Raw genomic sequence first — 9213 nt, forward strand, 5'->3', positions numbered from 1 at the left:
CTGAACTGGGACTCATTTACCTTTGCTTAACATCTGTTGATGTTAAGCAGTAAAACATTAAGAACATTTTAATAAAATGACAAAATCTATTATAGCCATGAAGGTTGAAAGTGTGAAAACAATAATCCGGCCATGTTTTTGTTCCCCATCACAACAACACAGAGATGAAATAATTTAGAAGCAATATACACTTTAGCCATAGCTCAATCCTTTACCATTTACAACCTCACCAAGGTGATAGGTGTGTATGCTCTATGTCCTCTCTCAAGTATTTTGCGGGAGGCCTCTTTGCTCACAACGAGGACCTTCCCAATACCCATGTTAAAAGTTCACCTCATCTCACTATCTTCTATTCTTCGAACCTAAACAAATAGTCAATAGCCAAAATTAAGTGAAATACATGTGTAACTACTGTGAAATACATAATCAAATAAGTAACAAGACATTTATGAAAATTAAGCCTATAAAAATCCCACTTGATAAGCCTAAAAACTAAAAATTGATGATCAATATTTGCAAATTCGTTAAACGTAGTCATAGAATCTAGTAGCACGTATTGAAAAATTGCTTTCATCTGTTGGATCCATTCAAATACAACTGGAACTTTCCAGGAATCCTCATAGATGAACAGCACCTAAGCCTTTGGGGAACACCCACAGTATATTATCTGTGAAACCACTACCAACGATGTGAAGTATTCCTTTTTCTCCTCCCTTGCTAATTATGTCCAGCACCTTTTTGACCAAAATATCTATGTTTTAGCATTAGTTAGAATGGCAATGCGCAGCCATCTATATTAAATAGATATCAATGAAAAAACCTACTTGAAGCTTTATCCAATGAAATGTTTTCACTAGGAAGTTGGATATTAAGTAAAAGGCCACTTTGGGCCAAAACCCTATTAAGAGACATAGGTTCAAATCGTAGGATTTTGGGATACGTTAGTTTTTGTTTAGAAGAAAGCTACTACAACAAATATACTTTATATGGTCAATCAAGCCTTTGGATATATTTCAACATGGAATAACAATTATAACCATTTTACAAGAGAGAAACCATTGGAATGGACTCCATTAGATGGTTGGCCAATGAGTACATCTCCAGCCAAAATGTTTTTCCCATTAATAACCGAATCCTTTTTAACAATACCAATAGCAAAACCACTGAGATCATACTCAGTTGCCGCATAAAAATCACGCATCTCTGCAGTCTAAAAGGCACAACATATCCAGCAAGCTTAACTAAAAACATTGAATAAACAATAGTAAATCTACAGTAAGGACAATTGATAAAACATGTGAGTTTGTTGGACTCTTATGATCTCTTACTTCCTATAATAAGAACCGAGCCTTAAAATGGGAGCCAACATTTATGGTAGGCTCCTTGAGCATTTCAAGATTGAATGAGGTTGTCATTACTTGATAAGTAGATTCTAAAATTAGATTTTCTCTATCTTTAAATTCAGTACTAAAATGACATTTCTATAGAGCAGTAGTAACTAAATACTTGATAAAAATATAAACACCTCACCTCCTAGAAGAGCACAGTCAGATAGTTGACAACCGGCAACAGTACCATTTATGACTTGAAGAAGAACAACAGAAAATCAAGCCAAATTTGCTGCAGCAGAATAATTGATACGATTTATACATCCCCAACTATTATGATTATCACATGTACCTTTTCAACAAGATCAATACCCAATGGCTTGTTGCAAAGTAATCTAAGAAAAATAATGGCTTAGCCCCAAAAGTTACAATATCATTGACATTCATTGCAACCTGAAAGAGAGTTAGATTAGAAGCTAATTCTACTAACACTATATATATAATTGTATTGTGGATTCCAGTTTCAAATGCCAACTTAAGTTTAGTTCCCACACCATCAGTGCCGGCAACAAGTTAAGAATCACCTGTTCGAAAGAAACTCATGAGCAAACTAATACAATAACACCAAAAAGTAGTTTCAATAGCTTACTCAAATCACAAGAAACTACTAAATGTTAATTTTTCAATCAGAAGATAAGCAACCCATTCTAAGAAAAATCCTAGATAATCAAACAAATAATAAGAATTAGATGATTATCGAGAGGGAAAAGACCGCCAAAAGCTCAAATCCTTGGAGCCATCTTAGCAATTCTTCTAAGAAGCTTAGACCCAACATCTATATCCACCCAAGCATCTTTATAAGTTACCCCTTGCTAGTATTACTACCACTTCCGTACATTGAAAGAATAAGGCAATTGACCTCTTACTCCTTTGGAGGCTATTGAAAGAAAAGAAATTTTACATTCATATGCACAACTGAGTAATACATAGTTGGTGGGATTTGGCTTATTGGGAAAGTAATTAATTAATGATGCAAAACAATGCGAGAGTTCAGTGTTTGCTGCAATACTAGTGCTCATGTCAACTTTTGAGAATGAATTTTAAGATTGATTTTGAGATATACTAAGAAAGTCCCGATTAAGTGAGTGTGAATGTGAGATATACTATGATGCCTGAATTGGGAGTTCAAGACTTCAGTCAGTTTCCTAAGAGAAAACCTAAATACCAAAATAAAAATCAATAAACACCAAACTAAAACGACGAGTTTGTTACGGTTCTATAACAGTTCTACTTAAACGTACGATAATGGTTCAGTTTAATAGTTATGAAGCAATTAAAGTTGGGGAGTCTCCACTCTATAAAAACAAATATAGGGTTATTTTAAAAGACCTCCCCTGAGGTATAGGGTAATTATAGTTGGATGGCGAGTTTCCTTATATCTTTACTCACCTCCCCTACTGTTAGTCTGAATACTCGTATAACGTTAGTATACGAGGATAAATATGTAAAAGACTTGTTGAAGATCCAAAAACTTCAAAACTTAAACAAAAATTCTTTGAAACCCTAAAATACCCAATGAATAATTATAGTACTCAATTTCACTTGATATCCATCTTGTAAAAGATTGATTTTTCTTCTTCATTACACAAAACTAAAGCAAAATGTTTCACTCTCATTGCGAGAAAATCAAACCATTTCCACTTCACTCCCCCTTTGAAGCCGCTGTAACCAAAGCAAATCTTCACAAATTTAGCTTAACCTATGAACGAAAAAATCAAACAAGCTTGAGTGGTCGGAAAAGACTGCCAACCAGTAAACATCGACGACGCACGGGTTTTGCCATTGGTATTGAATATAAAACCTAGTTGAAGTGAGGCCTAAATAGGATCAAATGATAAAAGAATGACTTTTAGTGATTTTTGTAGGATTTTGAGAGGCGGGTTTTGGCTAAAAACTGAAGTAAAAGATTGTCGGGTTGTGGTTTGATGCTTAGGTTTCAGCTTCAAAGATTATTTATCAAATTTTTTCTTTCTCTTTCTCTTTAGAAGCTCAAAAAAAGTGTTATTGATTTGGGAATTAACTTTCCTCTTCTTTTTTGGGAGAAATTATTAACTTCCCTTTGGATGGCTTAGTTGTGCAAAAGTGAGAGGGTATCTTTTGCACTACACAAGAGTAGTAGAGTGATGAAAAGTTGAAAGGGTGAGGCTTGTTTAGACAACCAAGGTTGTCGGTTGTGAATGTTGAAAAGAAGGTTTGGGATAGGGTTTGTGATTTGGGTGGCAAGTTCAATGGGGATGGTAAAAAATAGGATGAAGAGATAGATGAATGGTTTTATGTTAATTATATGTATAATCTTGCTACATTGTGCAATAGTTGCAGCCTTGTATTTCTTTTGCTAATGTACAAATACTAGTTGTTCTTAAGAATTCTAAGCATTTTTTATTATTTATTTAACGAGTATATTTGCTTTGTGTAACATAGTTTTGTCCATTTGTTTTCTGTTTTTATAATAATATATTAACATTTTAAGAGAATGAGAACAAAACGGTTAAGGTAGAATACTTTTTAATAATAAAAATAAAATTATTTTCTCACTTAAAATAAGGTGTGGAGCCTTTCAATAGTGAGGAATCTTTTTTCTTTTTAGAGAAGAGTATGTAGTTTGACTGAAATTTTAAAAAGGTACTTTGGTCATTTTGATAGTCTATTAACAGTCAATATGTATTCATACTAACAGTAAGGGAGGTAAGTGAGGATACAAGAAAACTCATCATCTAGCTGTAATTACTCCAAACCTAGGTTTTTAAAAATAATCCAATAAATATATATTGGGGCTACATTGGCAATAGCCGATATGCTACCAGGCTCTTAAAAAGAAATGCGTTGTTGTCTTTGGCTACCATTTGGTAGCCAAAGACTTGGTGTAATCATTTTCTTAACCAATTGATCTTTTTCTTTAATATTAAAAAAAATAAATTAAAATAATGTAGTAATTAAGAAATTGTGAAAAAATATGATTAATATTAAAAAAAATCAAATAAAAAGAAAATGAAAGAAAGATATAATCTTATCACAATAAAGATTAAAAAATAAAAAATTTATATAATAAAAGACAAATATTTGTTTCATATTTTATAAGTGATATCCTCTATTTAACATCAAAATTTTCTTTATATTGTTACTTGTCTCAACTTTATTATTCTAAATGCCCCTAAAAATTTCTTTTCCCACCCATTTCATGTTTGACATTCATGTTGCATGTTCAACATCTTGTCTCACATATGTCACATGTTCTATTGCATGTTTACGTGGTTCTTATGTTTAATCTCAATTGTTGCATGTTTGACTTTAATTGTTGCAAGTTTCATGTGACTTTTTTACATGTAAACTTCATATTGAATGTTTGACCTCGCTTGCTGCATGTCTTGCACAAAGTCAGAAAATAAAAAATTTCCTGCCTGTTTCATGTTTGATGTCTGCGTTGCATATTGACCTCAATTGTTGCATATTTCATAAGAATTGTTGCATGTTTACTTGGTTCTTAGTCTTGAACAAGGCCAAAAAATGAAGTGGTAAATGTGATAGGTTTTTCTATTCCTTCAGTGATAGCAAGAAAGCACTTTTTCATATCGTGGCATCATCTTCTTTAGAATCCTCTATTGCCCCAAATCTTGTTACTCTTTCATCTACTCTTTCTCTCCCATCCTCATGTTTTAAACATACAGCCTCAAAAATAGAAAACTTGGTAGAATACTCCTATATCCCTGAGTAAGCCTAGATAAGTGAATCATCCATGCCCGTAATTAGCCCATACCATCTTTACAAACGACCCAATTCTTTTACCCGAAGTATCAAAATTCTCATCTCTACCAAACGACCTCTTTCAAAAGAATACATCCAGTCTTCCCGATTGGATCAATGTTTAATTCAGGCCACCCAAGCAGAACAGTACGTAACTTTTGAAATACCTTTTGAGCTTATAGCCTCCTGGAAATGGGAATGTTATACTCACCTTCACCTTGGGGGTATCAGAATAATCCTCACCCTTCATGGCCTAAAAGATTTACCAGTAACTGCTCGGTTAGCCCTTCTTGATACCTGTTTTAAAGAATATCAACATGTTGTTATTGGAACTGTCCTTACAACCCTTCATGCTGGAAGCTCACTACTTACTTTCTACCCAAATTTCAACCTCTCTTCAAGATCCCAATCTACCCACAACCTTAAGAGTTCAGATCCAGCTTCAGGGAGCTGAATAGATTGTATCATCCAAAATGGCAACATTGCACCATCAGTTGGCATACCGACTTCAAAACCATGCTCTTGATCTGCCAACTCCGCATACATCAGCTGAGGCTTTAATGATATTAGCTGATACAGAGTCTGTACCAACCATCGTACAGACCCCCAAATAGATCTCAAAACAAGATCTGCTCAAGCTCAGCCTTACCTACAAGTTATTTTAGTCCTCTTCAAAAACACCTCCTAAACAACTAACCAGAGTCGACACTCCTCCAGCTTCAAATCTTCCCCCACAAGCTAAGAATAAACATCCTAGCCAACCCAGTCAACAATATGCTGCCCATTCAGTCCCTTTACTGCACTTAACTTCTCCTTCCGAATCTTTTGATTCTGAATCAAAATCAGTAAGTGAATTCGATTCTGCCTCAAATTCGAAAGCTGAATTTGCTGAGATTACTATATTGCCATACCATCCACTAGTTCCAATGATCCTTCTCCATCAGAATTCCCATCTAATACACCCATAGTGGAGGAATCAGATGAAACGAGCACAATTCCTCCTAATCGACCTAACACGGCTCCTAAACCCTCAAATGGTCCTTGATTCACTCTTGATGACATCCCTAAGGTGAAATGGCCCTCACGGTTACAGGAATTTACAGCCTGGATCGATGTCCAAATGCTTAGGCCTGGTTTATCAGTCCAATCAGTCCTGAGAGAATTTAGTTCCAGATTTCTTGGTTCACTAAGAGACTGGTTCGATATTCTTGGTCAATATAGACAATTGCAGTTCATACAAATTCCTAACGTGGGCACAACACTAGGCCTCATGTATGAATAATTCATCGGAGAAGCAGTCCCAGCAAATGAATTGGCGCGAAAAGAATATTTTCAAATGAAGTGTTGTTCACTTCAACAAAAAGATTTGGATTATCATTACAAGCGCATGTCAGCCCTGTTCTATAAACTAAATGGGTTTAATGACCCAATACTCAAACATGTGTTTGTAGCCTCTTTGCCAAAAGAACTTCAGCCTGAATTACAACGGCAAGTGAACCTCCACCAATTAGACATTTCCAACCTGTCTTTTGGAAAAATTTATCAACTAGCAGTGAGCTGCCTTGAATGTCTATGTGAACAAAAAGAATTTTTCAAAGATTTGATGGAAAACCATCAACCATTCAAAAGTCGATGCAAGAAGCCTCATCTGAAGATAAAGTGCGGAGATGAAAAAGACTGCACCTGCTCCTTAAAGAAGAAATCCCATTTCAAAAAAGTCTTCTCCAAAAAGAAGTCTTATTCCAGACCAAAGAAACCCTACCGATTCTTCAAACAAAAAGATCCCTTCTCTTCCAAGAACCCAAAAAACAGTCGCTGCTTCATATGCAAAAAGAAAGGGCATTTTGCAAAAAATTGCCCAAATAAGCCGGCAAAGTCCAGTCGTCTTCTCCATCATTTACAAACCTCCTCTGTCATATCAGCCCATGATGATATTGAGTCCTTATTTTTAGAACAAAAGAGTGCCAATGAAGAAACAGTCTTTGCTCTCGAAGAGAGAGATACCGATTCTACCTCTAACTCAGAATAGGTCCAAATAATCGACATGGTCCACACTCTCTGAGCATCTGTTGCTCAGTCTCCCATATCCATACCCTCCATCTCAGTCCATATTCTCCCTTCAAAATTTCATAAACCCATCTCGGTTATTGGATTCATAGACACTGGTGCCCAGAAAAGTATGTTGCACCCTTCAATCCTCCCTCCAAACTGCTGGGTAAAACATATCGAAAATTTCAGAGCTGCAGATGGCCAAATCTTTCAAATCAGCCTTATCAATAAGGCTCCCATTGGGGTACAAATTTTTCCAAGTTGTGTCATATGTTCAAAGATTATTGGTTCAGAGCTTCCAAATAAGGATTTATTAATTGGCTTTGATCTCTTGGCCTTATCCAAAAGACTGCAGATCATAGCTGCAGGAGACTCCTATAAAAGACAATTTAAGCCATATACAGAAGTTTTACCCCACCAAAGCCACACATCCAGGTATGTCTCCTACATATCTTAAATTGGCTCAACAAGAATGTTCAGACCTCCTCCAACAAGGTCTAATTGAACCCACCAAATTAGACTGGGCATGTCAAGCATTCTATGTGGAAAAATGATATGAAATCATTCAGAAAAAGAAGAGACTTATCATTGATTACCAACCCTTAAATTGTTTTCTTCAAGATGACAAGTTCCCTTTACCCAAAATCCAATCTTTGTTCGTCCACCTCTATGATGCAAAGGTATTCTTAAAATTTGACCTTAAAGCAGGTTTTTGGCAACTAGGCATTGGCCATCATCAGTGGACTGTCATGCCATTTGTCTTAAAGGTAGCCCCTTCTCTTTTTCAAAAAGCTATGACCAAAATCTTTGAGTCAATCCTCCATCACACAGTAGTCTATATTGACGACATCCTCCTATTTTACAAAGACAACGTGGCTCACCAAAAGTTGTTGGACCACTTCCTCACCCTAGTGAACTCCCACGGTATTACACTTTCTGAAAAGAAAAGCACGCTAGGTCACTCCACAATTGAATTTCTTGGCATGATCCTTGAGGATGGATGCTATCGTTCAGGGCCCCATATAGCACAAGAATTGTTATACTTTCCAAATAGCACTTGACCAAAAAACAAATCCAACAATTCCTCGGGATAATCAATTATCTTTGGGATTTCTTGCTATCTAAAATGTTGAAGAAGAAGTCCCCCCTTTGGGATCCAAATCAGACATCTGTTGTCCAACACCTGAAGCTGATCGCTCAAAATCCTCCAGCTTTAAAGATTCTATCCACTGGTCAAAGAATTCTCCAAACCAATGCTAGCTACGAATACTGGGGTGCCATTCTACTCGAATTCATAGATGACAAAGAACTTTTTTGTGCCCATGCCAGTGGGCAATTCAAGGACTCTGAGAAGCACTACCATGTGATATATAAAGAGATCTTGACAAAAGTATGGAATTAAAAAATTTGAGTTCCATATGATTGGTCATCACTTTCACATCCATCTTGACAACTCTTCGTTCCCCAAGATCCTTGAATTTAAAAACTCTCCCTGATAAACAGCTACTGAGATTGAAAAATTGGTTTTCCCAATATGACTTCTCAGTAAAACACATAAAGGGAAATCAAAACCTCATACCTGACCTCTTGTCCAGACTAAACAAAATCTCACTAATCACCTCTCAGACATATTTTCCTGTCATAGCCACGATGACCTCTTTACCTAATCAAGCTCTTATCCAGAAATCCAGATCAAAGACTTCGCCCAGAAATTTATCTATCTTATACGAACCCCGTCAAGAACTGACGCGACCCTAATCAATTTAGTTCCCAAGATTGAATCTAAACCAGGAATGGAATGGAACCTCGACCCAATGCTTATTGAAAGCACGAACCTTGGTATGTGAAGACACCACAATCAGCTATGGATGGTCTGATTGATAAGTCAAGAATTTGAACGCCACAGAAATCCGATAAGTTCAAAGAGTTCGTAAAGAACCAAAGAGAATTAACTCTCTCACCAATTGCATCAAAAAACTTCTTTTCTGTTTATTGAATGAGTACTTTATATAGGGTTTGGTTACAAGAATTTTTG

The 9213-nt window shown here is 35.9% G+C and overlaps 1 pseudogene; it reads right to left on the reverse strand.

Moving 5' to 3' along the window:
- Nucleotides 1-192: 192 nt before the first annotated feature.
- LOC112100943 lies at nucleotides 193-5379 on the reverse strand (annotated as a pseudogene).
- Nucleotides 5380-9213: the final 3834 nt, after the last annotated feature.

The sequence above is a fragment of the Citrus clementina genome, unplaced genomic scaffold (assembly GCF_000493195.1).
Source record: "Citrus clementina cultivar Clemenules unplaced genomic scaffold, Citrus_clementina_v1.0 scaffold_2, whole genome shotgun sequence".
Classification (NCBI taxonomy): Eukaryota; Viridiplantae; Streptophyta; class Magnoliopsida; order Sapindales; family Rutaceae; genus Citrus; species Citrus x clementina.